Raw genomic sequence first — 13,245 nt, 5'->3', positions numbered from 1 at the left:
GTCTGTTCCCTACTCAGCCTCAGTTTGCTATTCAGTCCTTGCAACTTGGGCCTCGCGAGTCAGACTTCTGGGGGCCGCCGCTAGAGGCGCCGGAGCGCAAAACCCGGCTCCCCTGGCAGGGTTTCTTGGGGATCCCCTTGCCTCCCAGGGCTCGGTCTAGCTGGCGTCCCCAGTGCGCGCGTGCCCTGTCCAACGCATCCAGTTCGTTTTCTGGGCCGTACCGTTGGGCGCAGATGGAAGAAAGGAGGGAAACCGTGGGCGAGAATGAAAGAGAAAAGTGGGACTGTTGGCACGTGGGATGGAGAGAGGGTAAAGAACACCATCGGAAATAGAGAAGAAATAGATAAATAGGAAGAACAAAGGAGAAAGTGTTAAAGGCTCACTATATCTTGTGCCTTTAGTCTGTGTCTTTACACCTTAGGACACAGGTTGGAATCCGATGTTTTCTGGGCCACTGTCCTAACTTCATTGTTGGACGTTTCCCAGTTTTCCACTAGGGTTGCTTGCCTCAAAAGAAAGGAGCATCAGAACCAGCAAGAGTGGAAACAGGCTGAGAGTATCAGTGTAGACTCCGCACCCCCCGCCCCACTCTGGGCAGTTCCTCTGGCTTCAGCTGCGGCTTCTTTTTAGAGAAGGCCCTGAGCCTCGGCTGTGGGCCCAGGCAACAGAAAGGCTCTGAGCTCATTTTGCCTGGGGGTGCTTTCTGCTGTTTGTCTTTGGGGTGCCAAGGGTCAGTGTAATTTTCATGTGTCCATGTGCAATAGTGGGGAGAATCTAGAAAAAGTGCCTGTGAGAAGAGCAAACCTAAGTGCTTTCTGAGAAAGGTAGAGAGCTGGTTATGTTCCTAGTCGAGTGATGAGGCTGACTCCACAAAGGAAGAAGCCTCTGGCTCAGAAAACGGAAGGGTTTATCGTCCATAAAAGGGCAAATCAGAAGGTCATGAGGTGATTCTGAGGGATTCTGATAGGAGAGGAATATTTTCAGTTTTGTTCCTGGGGTATTCAATCTGGCTGAATTACAAGGAAAGATTAAAAAGGACCAGGCTTGAGTCAGGGGGACTAGTTAAAAACTCTTGCACTAATCTATGTTGTCTGTTGGCAGAAAGCATGGCCTTAGGGCTGATAATAAACAGTGCTTATGGAAGACTGGCTTCTTCATGCTACACACCCTGCTATGCTCTGCATAAATCAGCCCATTAAATCTTCACAATGACCCTAGGTTGTAGGTACTACTATTATCACCCATACTTTGCACATGAGGACGTGAAAACTGTACCATGGTTCAGAAGGTGGTGTCGGCTGAAGCAATCCCTGTGAACATTTAGGCAACTCTACCCAGAACCTGTGTTATTTTCCAGTCAACTCTGTTGTCTCTTTGGGGAAGGACAGAAGTTGACAGCTTCAACAGATTTAAAACCACTTAGACTGTCCTGGACTTAATGCTTGAATGGATTCTCCCAGAATGAAAGAGGCAAAAATGAGAAAGAATGTTGATGTTTCTGGCTTAGGTGTATGTGTGTGTGTCATGGCTCTAACCACTCAAAGAAGAAAAACGTCAGAACAAATAGATTTAGATAAAGCAAAGAAATATGACAAGCTCTGCTTGCAAAATGTAGATTTCCAGGTGCCAGTAAAGGAGTACTGAAGAAGGGATTTCTCAACTGCAGTCAGATGAGTAGGCAGCTTCCTCTGGGCTGAGATGCCTGAGTTAGAGCTGAACTGGAGTCCTCTGCTCAGTGGTGCTGATTGAAGCCATGAAAGAAGATGATGACGCCTCATGGGATGGTGAGGAATGAGCAGAGAAAGACCAGGTTGGAGCGCTCAGAAATAGTAGGATTTAAGGTCAGGCTGAAGGAAAGAAGCTTGCAGTGACCTGTGAAGGAGTGGATATTGACATAAAAAGAAAGGCAGGATAACAGGTGATTGCAGAAGCACTTCATGAACGATGTCATGACCAACAGGTGAAACGCTGAGGAAAGTTCCAGAAACACTGCAATGAGCACAAAGGAGGCCATAGAAACTTTAGTGCACCCTGTTTCGGGGAACTGCTGATGAGCAAAGCCACATACCAGGAGGTTGGAATGTAAATTGGAGGTTAGAAAGAGGAGATCACAGACCTAGACTGCACTTTCAATAAATTGGGTGAAGGAGAGAGAAAAGGTAAGAAAGTAGCTTGGGAACCATGTGGTAGAAAGAGGGCTTGTTAGAGGAAAGAGTCCCTGCTGGAGCCTTGCTCAGCCTCCGGGAGAGGTTGGGTGATGACGCAGCGAGATCCTCCTTGGGGGCAGCAGAGCAGGAGGCAGGGGTGGAGCAGACAGCAGGGTAGCAGGCAGTGAAGCTATGAGTGCAGTGAGAAAATAAGGGAGAGCTAGTCAGAAGGCTTCGGCTTTCTCTGTGACGTCAGCTGCTGGGAGCGTAGGGGTGACAGAGCTGAAAGAGATGAAGAAGAGAGCTCAGGAGACAGCGGACTAGGGAAAAACAAAAGTATCACCAAGTGTGTTGAGGGCCTAATTCAGGTTGGAAACCAGAAATTGCAGTTTCCTATCTGTAAATTAATTTGATTTTCTCAAGCAACACCCAGCAGCCTAAATTGGGGAGGGCAATTGGAGTATATCTTCTGGATCTATTCTATTTAATCAAATCATCATTTTCATCTCTGTACCATTTTTCTTTGGGCTGTTATAGAATTTCTTGAAGAAAAACACTAATTGATCAATTCCCACTGCTACAATACAATCTGTGTGCTAAACACAGATGTGTAGCATCTGAATGTTGGACCCCAGGCCTTGTGTAAATAGCCTGCTTTGACATATTTCTCTTTATTTATGGAAATTATACATGTGTATCACAAAGGATATGAATAACCCTGAATGATAATAGAGTAACAAATGAAAGCCTCCATTATCCTCCAACCCTGCATGCTTGTCTAATACACTCCCCTCCGCAGATGTGACTACTAAATGTAATTCTTTCTCCATTTTTTGATATGTCTTTACAAGTATAGAAACTATGTAATATTTGAAGGCATTATGCCAAGTGAAATAAGCCATACCCAAAAGGATGAATACTGTATCATCTCACTTATATGTGGAATAAAATAGTCAAAGTCATAGAAGCAGAGAGTAGAATGGTAGTTTCCAGGTCCTGGGGGGAGGATGAAATGAGGTGGTGGTCAAAGGGTACAAAGTTTCAGTTGTGCAAGATAAACAACTTCTAGAGATCCATAATATAGTACAGTGCCTGCCGATAGCCAACAATACTGTACTGTATACTTAAAATTTACTAACAGGGTCAATTTATTGTATTCACACACACACACGCACACACACACACACACACACACCCCAATAATGATAAAGAGGGTGCAAGGAAACTTTGGAGATGATGGCTGTGTTCATGGCCTTGATAATGGTGATATGGTGATGGTTTCACAGGTATATATTTATCCCCAAATTCACTGAGATGTAAATACATTAAATATGTACAACTTTTTACATGTGAATCATACCTTAATAAAATGGTTCAAATAAATAAATAAGTATATACTATTCATATTATTTTACCCTTGTCTTTTGTAGTGAACAACATAGTGGGGACAGGAGTGGTGCCTCACACCTATAAACCCAGCACTTTGGGAAGTGAGGAGGGTGTATCACTTGAGCTCAGATGATCAAGACAAGCCTGGGTAACATAGTGAGACCCTGTCTCTATTTTTTTAAAAAAAGTGAACAACATATTGTAAGTAGTTCTCTGATTTAGGTTATTGCTTCCAATAGATGCATACTGTTCCATATTATGGAAGCAAATATTTATTTAACAATTTTCCTCATGTATGGATGATGTAATTATGTTGTTTAAAATATTATAATTATCTTGTTTATAAGGTTTTCTATATTTTGACGGTAAATATATTTACGACAATTTACACACACACACATAATAAATACACATACATTGTCTTTGCCCCTGAAAAGTATTTACATTGTGATAGAGTCCTAGAATTGAAAGTGTTAGATCCAAGCTAATACAACCTCCCTCTAAAAATCTTCTACTTCTTTGCAAACTATCTATAAAATAGTGCTTCCCAATAGAACTTTTTGTGATGGTGAAAATGTTAATATAGCCCAATACTGCAGCCACTAGCCACCTCTGACTATCGAGCACTTGAAATGTGGCTAGTGTGACTGAGCAATTGAACTTTATACTTTAAAATTTATTTAATTTAAATTTATTTATTTATTTATATTTATTGAGAGGGAGACTCGCTCTGTCACCAGGTTGCAGGGCAGTGGCGCGATCTCTGCTCACTGCAACCTCCACTTCTGGATTCCAGCCATTCTCCTGCCTCAGTCTCCCGAGTAGCTGGGACTACAGGCGCCCGCCACCATACCCAGGTAATTTTTGTATTTTTGGTAGAGACGGGATTTCACCATGTTGGTCAGGCTGGTCTCGATCTCTTGACCTCGTGATCTGCCCATCTTGGCCTCCCAAAGTGCTGGGATTACTGTCGTGAGCCACCGCGCTTGGCCTAATTTAAACTTAAATAACCATTTGTGACCAGTAGCTGCGGTGTTATACAGTGCAGGTATAGAAGGCCCATATTCTCGCAACATTTCCAGTAGTATATAATATCCAACTCTTTAACCTACACCTGCATTGTAAAAAGAAGGCAACTCACTATTTCAATTTGCATTCTCTGGTTATTAGTGAAGTTGAGCATATTTAGTAGCTGAAAACCAATCTACTTTTTTTATTCTTAAATTTGCCTGCTCATTCTTGTATTACATGGTTTGTTCTGCTTTTATGGATTTGTTGGAGCTATTTATATTTTGCAAATCTGTTCTTCCAGTCAGTTATTTGTCACTAACTTTTATAGTGTTTTTCACCATGCAGAACATTTTAAACCCACCCGGTTGCAGAGTTTCATGTCATTCCTCTATCTTTCTTCATTCTATGATTGTAAAATTGTCTGTCTAATATGTGCTTTGATAAATTTATGTTAGTATATCTCTGATTTTTCTTTTATATGGAATATAATTCTGTCTCCCGTCTAAGGTAGGAATCTGTCTTATTATTGGATCAAGATATTGAATAATCCTATAACTGACAAAGGATATTGTAAGTGACTCTGACAAGTCAATGAGAAAAAGACAGATAATCTAACAGAAAAATGAGCAAAAGAGTTTAACAAACACTTCACAAAAGAGAAAAATGTATATGGCCAGTAAACAATTGGAAAGGTTCTCAACCACATTACTAAACAGAATACTGCAAATTAAAGCTTCTATCGGATGTCCCTCAGGCTGAAAATGATTCAGGAAGCCGATTAACATGAGGTTTAGGTGAGGACGTAGAAAAGTAAGAACTCTTATATCCTTTGGTGGCAATGTAAATCAGTAAAAACACTTTAAAGCCCTGTTTAGCATTTCTTATGTATCTGAAAATATGAAGACCCTGTGATCCAGCAATTCCACTCTAGGTATATATCCTACAGAAATGTGTTTGTATGTACACCAGGATACATGGACATAACAATATTCTCCACACTGATAACAATCCAAATTTCTATCAATAGTGACTGTGGCAATGGAGATGATGAATCAGTTACATGCAACAACACGGAAGAATTTTACAAACATGGAGAAACAAAACATAATGAATATAAAGTTCAAAATCTGGCAAAATCTAACTCTGTTTTTAGAGTTTCAATCAGAAATTGGTATTGAGAATAGGCTGTCACTTTAACAAATAATACCTAAAATGTAAAAGTGGCTTTGGAACTGGGTAATGAGTAGAGGTTAGAAGAGTTTGGGGGTACATGATTTCTTTTTAAACTGTACATTGCCATTAATGAAGCATTAAGGATGATTCTGGTGAGGGCTTAGAAGAGAAGAGCTGTAGAGAAAGCCTCAGTCTTCAGAGATTACCTAAGTGGTCATGGTCAGAATGCTGGTGTTAAATAGACATGTGAATGGCAAAGGCTATTCTGATGAGGACATTGTATTAGATGGAAATGAGGAACGTGTTATTGAAAATGAGAGGAAAGACAATCCTTATTATAGAGTGGCACAAAACGTGGCTGAATTGTGTTTTGTGGAAGGTAGAACTTCTAGTGATGAAAGAGGATATTTGGCGGGAAGAAATCTCTAAGCAAAGTGTTGAGGCTTCTTGTGATTGCTTATGATAAAATATGAGAAGACAGAAATGAGCTAAAGACAGATAATCAAAAAGGGAAAAGAATGTAATAATATGGAAAATTCTCAGCCAGGTCATGTTCAGAAGAAAATACCACGGGCGTCACCAAGTCACTCTTTGATAAGGAGATCAACATCACTCAGCCCTGTGTCATTCATCAAGACAATGAAAGAATGACGCTGAACACAATGTGGAGATCTTTGGGACTGCCATTTCCATCACAGGTCCACGGTGGCAGAGCCACGAGGGCATAATGGTTTAAAAGGAGGAGCCCAGGACATATGTGGGGACTTTAACTCACTGTCCAGTGCCACTTCAAATCTCTGCTCTTTGATTCAAATGCAGCACTTCTTGGCCACCCCCGGTGTGGCTCCAGTGGGCCCAGTTGTGGTGCCAGCAGCAGTAGTTGGCCCTCCAGAGGTTGCGGGTAGTAAACCTTTGCAGCATTCACATGGTGCCAACTCTCCAGGCACTCAGAATGCAAGAACTGTGGGAGGATGGCCACCTCCACATAGATTTCAAAGGATACCCCAGAGAGCCTTGAAATCTAGGCTGAGAACTGCCACAGGGGAAGGGCCATCACAGAGAGCTCCCACTAGGGCATTGCTCACTGGAACTGTGGGAGTTGGGTCACCACAGAGAGTCCTCAGTAGGGCAATGTCTAATGGAGCCGTGGGAGCAGGGCTACCCCAAAACCCTGGAAGTGTAAAGCCTCCAGTGTGAAACGACAGACTGAGAGAGCCACAGGCACCTGATTCCAACCCCTGAAAGCTGCTGTGTGGCCTGTGCTCAGCAAAGCCATGGGGGTGAGGTCACCTGGAGCCTTGAGGTTCCAACCTCTGCGCCAGTATGTCCGGAAGGCAGGACATCAAGTCAAAGTTGATTGTCAAGACTTAAGATTTACTGTTGTTTACCTTGAAGGGTTTTGGTCTTACTTGAGACCAGTTAACTCTTTATTCCTTCCTATTTTTCCTTTTTGGAATAGAAACATTTGTCATATGCCTTCTCCTCCACTGTATTTTGGAAGCACATAAGTTTAATTAAACAGATTCACAACCAGAGGGCAATTTGCCTCAGGATGAATTCTAACTTGAGTCTCACTCATATCTGATTTAAATGATGTTTAGACAAGACTCTGGACTTTAGATTTCTGTATTGATGCTGAAATTATTTAAGAGTTTTGAGGTTATTGGGATGTAATGTGCATGTGAGAACAAAATAAATTTTGGGACACCAGAGGCAGAATGCTATAGTCTGAATGTTTATGTCTCCTCTAAGTTGAAATGTGAAAACTTAATCCCCAGTGTGGTGGTATTAAGAGGTAGGCTTTTGGGAGGTGATCAGCAGGGTTCCATGAGTTATGAATGGGATTAGTGCCCTTAAAAAGAAGCCTGAGGGGGCTTCTTTGCCCCTGCTGTCATGTGAGGACCCCGGAAGAAAGCACCGTCTTTGAAGCAAAGAGAGAAATAGTCCTCACCAGACACTACATTTGCTGTTGTCTTTATCTTGGATTTCTGAGCCTCCAGAACTGTAAGCAAGATCTGTCTTCTATTTATATATTACCCAGTGTGAAGTATCTTGTCATAGCAGCCCAGATAGTTGGTAAAATAAATTGAGGAAATTATTACTAAACCTGTCAGGGAGTTATTATTTCTAGGGTGAAAGGAAGGGGCTACACTCAGGAAAAGAAGGGAGGGAGGAAGAAGGGTATGCTTGGTGTAGCTTTTGCTGGGGTGTTGGCAATATATTTCTTGACCGCTAGGGTTTGCTGCACATATTTGTTAAAAATATTCCTGAAAGTTTTATCCTCGTTTCTTTATATGCTATATTTTACAATTATTAAAGAAAAACCTAAGACAGGTTAAATTTAACAAAGTTTGTGCAGGGAACAGGTTTTAGAACTGGGAAGCATTCTGAACCAAAAATTGTTCAGAATACCCCCACCTCCAACATGGTGAGCTATACTTAAAAATCAGAAAACAAGAAATGACATATAGGAGTTAAATGATTGGTACTGTTTGAGGTTTGTTTTATTTGGGCATGGTCTGGCAATTTAAAGCCTGAGATTTGCTGAGGGTTCAGCTACTATAACTGGCTGAGACTCAGTTGGTTTGTTACAAGGGTATACTCCTTGGTTAGTTTACGCATCAAGCTAGAATACTTTCACTATGTTTGAAGGCAACATATAGTTGGAGCATGTTTTATTTTGTTTTTTAATCCACTTAGCCAGTCTATATCTTTTACATGGAAAGTTTAATCTGCTTACATTTAAGATTATTATTGATATGTGAGGACTTATTCCTGTTTTTATTTTATCAATTGATTTCAAGATTTTTGTATATCCTTTGTTCCTTTCTTTCTCTTTTATCGTTTATTATTGTGGTTTGGTGATTTTCCTTAGTGGTAACATTTGAGTCCTTTCTTTTCTTTATTTGTGTGTTTGCTCTACCAGTGGGCTTTATACACTCATGTGTTTTAATGATGGTGGATATCATCCATTTGTTTCCAGGTATAGAACTTCCTTAATCATTTCTTGTAGAACTTGTCTAGTGGTGATGAATTCCCTCAGCATTTGCTTATTTGGGAAAGACTATTTCTCTTTCATTTATAAATAAGTTTTTGGGTATAGTATCTTTGGTTCGCATTTTTTTTTTCTTTCAACACTTTGAGTATATAATCTAATTATCTTCTGGTCTATAAGGTTTCTGCTGAGAAATGTGCTGTTAGTCTGATGGGGGTTCTCTTATAAGTGACTAAACACATTTCTCTTGCTGTTTTTAGAATTCTCTGTCTTTGACTTTCGGCGGTTTGACTATAATGGGCCATGGAGAAGACCTTTTTAAATTGTATCTATTTGGACATCTATGAGTTTCCTGTTATCTAGATGTCTAAATCTCTTGCTAGACTTGGAAAATTTCCAGCTATTGTTTTGTTAAATAGGTTTTCGATCTCTTATATTTTCTCTCACTTCTGAGACACCAAAAATTTAAACATTTGGTTGCTTAATAGTGTGCTATGTGTCATGTGGGCTTTCCTCATTCTTTTAAATTCTTTTTTCTTTATTTTTGTCTGGCTGGGTTATTCCAAAAGATCTGTCTTCAAGTTCTGAAATTCTTCTGCTTGATCTAGTCTATTATCGAAATTTTTGAATATATTTTTAAATTCCATTCAATGAGTTTTCCAGTTTCAGAATCTGTTTGGTTCTTTTATTTATGACCTCTATCTCTTTGGTAAATTTCTCATTCATACCCTGAATTGCTTTTCTGATTTCTTTGTATTGTTTACTTTGTTCTGCTGTATCTCACTAAGCTTTAAAACATCGTTATTTTGAATTCCTTTTTGGGATTTTGTAAGTTTCTTTTTTATGGGAATCTTTTGCTGGAGAATTATTGTGTTCCTTAGAAGATGCTATATTTCCTTGCTTTTTCATGTTTCTTGTGTCTTTACACTGATATCTGCACATCTGGTGTAACAATCACTTATTCCAATTTTGTGAATTTGATTTCATAAGGGAGGACATTTTTCTGAGGATGTATCTATGGTATTGGTTGTGTAGGGCACTTTGGCTTTGATTCCAGGTGCATGCAGTAGTGTAGTCTCTGTATGACTTCTTTGGCTGTAGCTAGCATCAATAGCAGCGGCTTAGGGTGTGGTTGTTAGTGGAGGCTGTGGTGACATTCTGCTAGGGATGGGGACACAAAATGGGCCAGTCCTTGTGTCCCAGTGGTGGCAGTGGTAGGCTGAGAATGCCTGTTGTTGAGCCCCAGGGAAATGTGCACTGGCACCAGTGTTAGCAGGTCTAGACAGGCTGGTTCTTGGGCCTCCAAATGGCTTGCTTTGGTGCTGGCAGTGGCAGTGGTGGGCTGGATAGGTTGATGGGTCTTTGGGCCCCTGCACAGTGAGCATGGCATAGATGATGGCAGTAGCAGTAGTGGGACAGCCTTCTTGTTTCCGAGCAGTCTGCACTGGGGTTGGCAGGGGCCGAAATTTGCTAGTTGGGCCAGTCCTGAAGCCCGTAGGTCACGCATGCAGGTGGGTGCCAGCTGTGGTGGTAGCAGCAGGTTGGATGGCCCATCCTTAGGCTCCTGGAAGGAGTGCTCACATGCCAAAAGTGGTGGATGAGGCAGGGTGATCCCCAGGCTCCTGGACAGTATGGTTGGGCACTGTGGGAAGAGGCACAGCTGGGCGAGGCAGGCCTGTCTTCAACACCCACTGGCAGTGTGTGCAGGCGCTAGCTGTGGTAGACAGGGGCACAGTGATCATGGATATGATGGTTAACATTGTCAACTTCATTGGATTGAAGGATGCAGAGTATTGTTTCTGGGTGTGTCTGTAAGAGTGTTGCCGGAGGAGATTAACATTCGAGTCAGTGGACTGGGAGAGGAAGACCCACCCTCAATCTAAGTGAGTACCATCCCATCAGCTGCTAGCACAGCTACAGAAAGCAGCTGGGAGAAAGGGGAAGAAGCTGACTTGCTGAGTCTTCTGGCTTTCATCTCTCTCTCCTGTGCTGGATGCTTTCTGCCCTTGAACATCAGGCTCCAGGTTCTTCGGCCTTTGGGCTCTTGGACTTACACCAGTGGTTTGCTGCAGACTCTCAGGCCTTTGACCCACAGGCTGAAGGCTGCAATGTCAGCTTCCCTGCTTTTGAGCTTTGGGACTCCGAGTGAGCCACTACTGGGTTCCTAACTCCTAAGCTTGAAGGCAGCCTATTGCGGGATTTCACTTTGTGATCGTGTGAATCAATTCTCCTTAATAAACTCCCTTTCATATATACATATATTCTATTAGTTCTGTCCCTCTGGAGAACTCTGACCAATATACCAGGTCCCTGGAAGAATGCTTGGGTGAGGGTGGCAGCAGATGCCCTGTGACCCTGCTGCTAGGGGGCAGGGTTGTTTTCAGTGGCAGCAACCATGGGCAGGTGGTTGGGGAGTGCATGCTTTGGTCCTAAGTGGAAGATGTGCATGAGGTAGCCTGTCCTTAGTTTGCTTGTAAATGTGTGGTGGCCAACTGCTGGGGGTGGGCAGTGTCACAGCCAATGGCTTACACTTTGGGCCTGGCAGTAGAATTGGGTGGAGGATGTCAACGGGGGACCCAGGATATGGAGATGCAGAGGCTTTTGGGCCTAATGACAGGTTTCAGTCTGCTGAGGGATGGACCCTCAAAATGGAACCTTGTAGTAGCTGCTTAGGATTTGCCAGGGGTGGTGTGTGCGGGACCCAGCGTGAGCTCCCCTCGTAGAGCAGTAGAGTTGTAGGGTCTTCAGGCAGCTTCCTATGTTAGTTTTAAGGTCCTCAAGGGTTGAGGAGATATCTCATGGTTAGGATTGCAAGAATCTGCAGTGGGAATGTGGACTGCTGGGGATCTCTCACTTACCCTTTCCCCACATTGGGGAGCCTCTCTGGGCTCCCAGCTAGTCATGGCTGAGCAGGCTGCCTCACTTCTCTCTTTCTTTGCCTTAGGTGTTTCCGGTCACTTTTCTGTTGAATTCCTGTGTTCTCTTTTAGATGATCTATTTTAAGTGTGATTATCTTCTTGCTATTTTTGTTCTTCTTTGTAGAAAACACAAGTACCAGATGCCTCTAGTTAGCTATCTTGAAGCCCCTCCACTGGGTTTGAATTTTTTTTAAGTTATTGGGGTGTGTGGCTGTGTGTGCGTGTGCACGTGTGCACTATTGTAAATGTGGTCTTCTTTTCAATTACATCCTCCAAATGGTTCTTCTGTGAATTGGTTTTACATCATTTTATTTACTGAATCCCTAATAGTTTATGGTAGTTCTGTTTTCTTCAGTTGTCCAGGTATATAGTCATATTAACCTCCTTTCTAATTATTATATGTAAAACCCTAGTTTTAATTGTAAAACCTAAGCACAGTAACACAGATTCCGATGTAACATGATTAGTGGTTTGAAAGTGGTCTTCAAATCCACTTTCTTAAACCTTTCCTAGGAGGCAAGGAAAAGGGGTCATGGAAGAGAGAAAAAGCAGAGAGACAGAGAAATGTGAGATAATTGCATGACAGAGGGACAGGACTGGGTCCCTACATCTCAGTGCTTGCCCAGCCTAAATTTTCTCAAATAGGCATGTGAAATAGACAGGTGATGTTTTACAATAAGGCTTTTGAAGCTCTTGGAATTCTCAGCCAGGTTACAAAGTCCAGAATCAATCCCACATATATTTATGCTGAGGCACACAAGTGCCACCAAGTGGTGCCAAATGGCAGCCATGACTCAGCTGAGTATGAATTACTCAGCTGGAGCCCACAACTCCTGCCTTGCAAGCTGACTCCATTGGCTTGTCTCACTCAGTCAATTAAATTCACAATTATGGAGTCCCACATTTTATACAATTGCATTTGAAAACAGACTTTTTTCATGGACCAACTATTGCAAATAACAATGTTTTCAAGAAGAAAATAATCCCCACAGACCAAATTTATACAAATAACTAACTGGGAAAGAGGAAGGAAAAAACAGGAAGAGAAATGGAATTAGAGGATGAAATATAGGAGTTTTAAGCCATAAGCATTATGCATCTTCAAAAATCTGAAATAAGTACAAAATATCAACATTTTATGAATTCTAATATTAGATGCTTGTACATTTCTTTAGGTTATTATAGATACATTTTATTGAAGTATAATTTACATAAGTCAAACGCATAAATATCAAGTTAAATTTTACGTGAAGTTTTATGTATGTATACACTCATGTAATCAATACCCAGGTCAAGATACTTTCAGACTCCAGAAAGATTCTTATTTCCCTCACTTCAGTCTAGACCTTTCTCCCAAAAAGTAGCCACTGTTCAGATTATCTATTTACTATTGGTTGGTTTTTCCTAAACTTATATAATGGAATCATACAGAATTACTTGTGTCTGGCTTATTTTGCTCAACATTATTTTGATGAATATACTTCGTGTTGTTGCAAGTTGCTCTTTTTCATTTATGCATAGCATTCATTTCAATGAATGTGCCAGAATTTATCCATCCCACTGCCGATGACTGTCTTCAGTTTGAATACTCAAAGCCAAAGTAGTGAAGAAA

The sequence above is a fragment of the Macaca mulatta genome, chromosome 1 (assembly GCF_049350105.2).
Source record: "Macaca mulatta isolate MMU2019108-1 chromosome 1, T2T-MMU8v2.0, whole genome shotgun sequence".
In the NCBI taxonomy this organism is placed as follows: Eukaryota; Metazoa; Chordata; class Mammalia; order Primates; family Cercopithecidae; genus Macaca; species Macaca mulatta.
The sequence above is the reverse complement of the archived record's forward strand: the minus strand, read 5'-3'. Positions refer to the sequence as shown.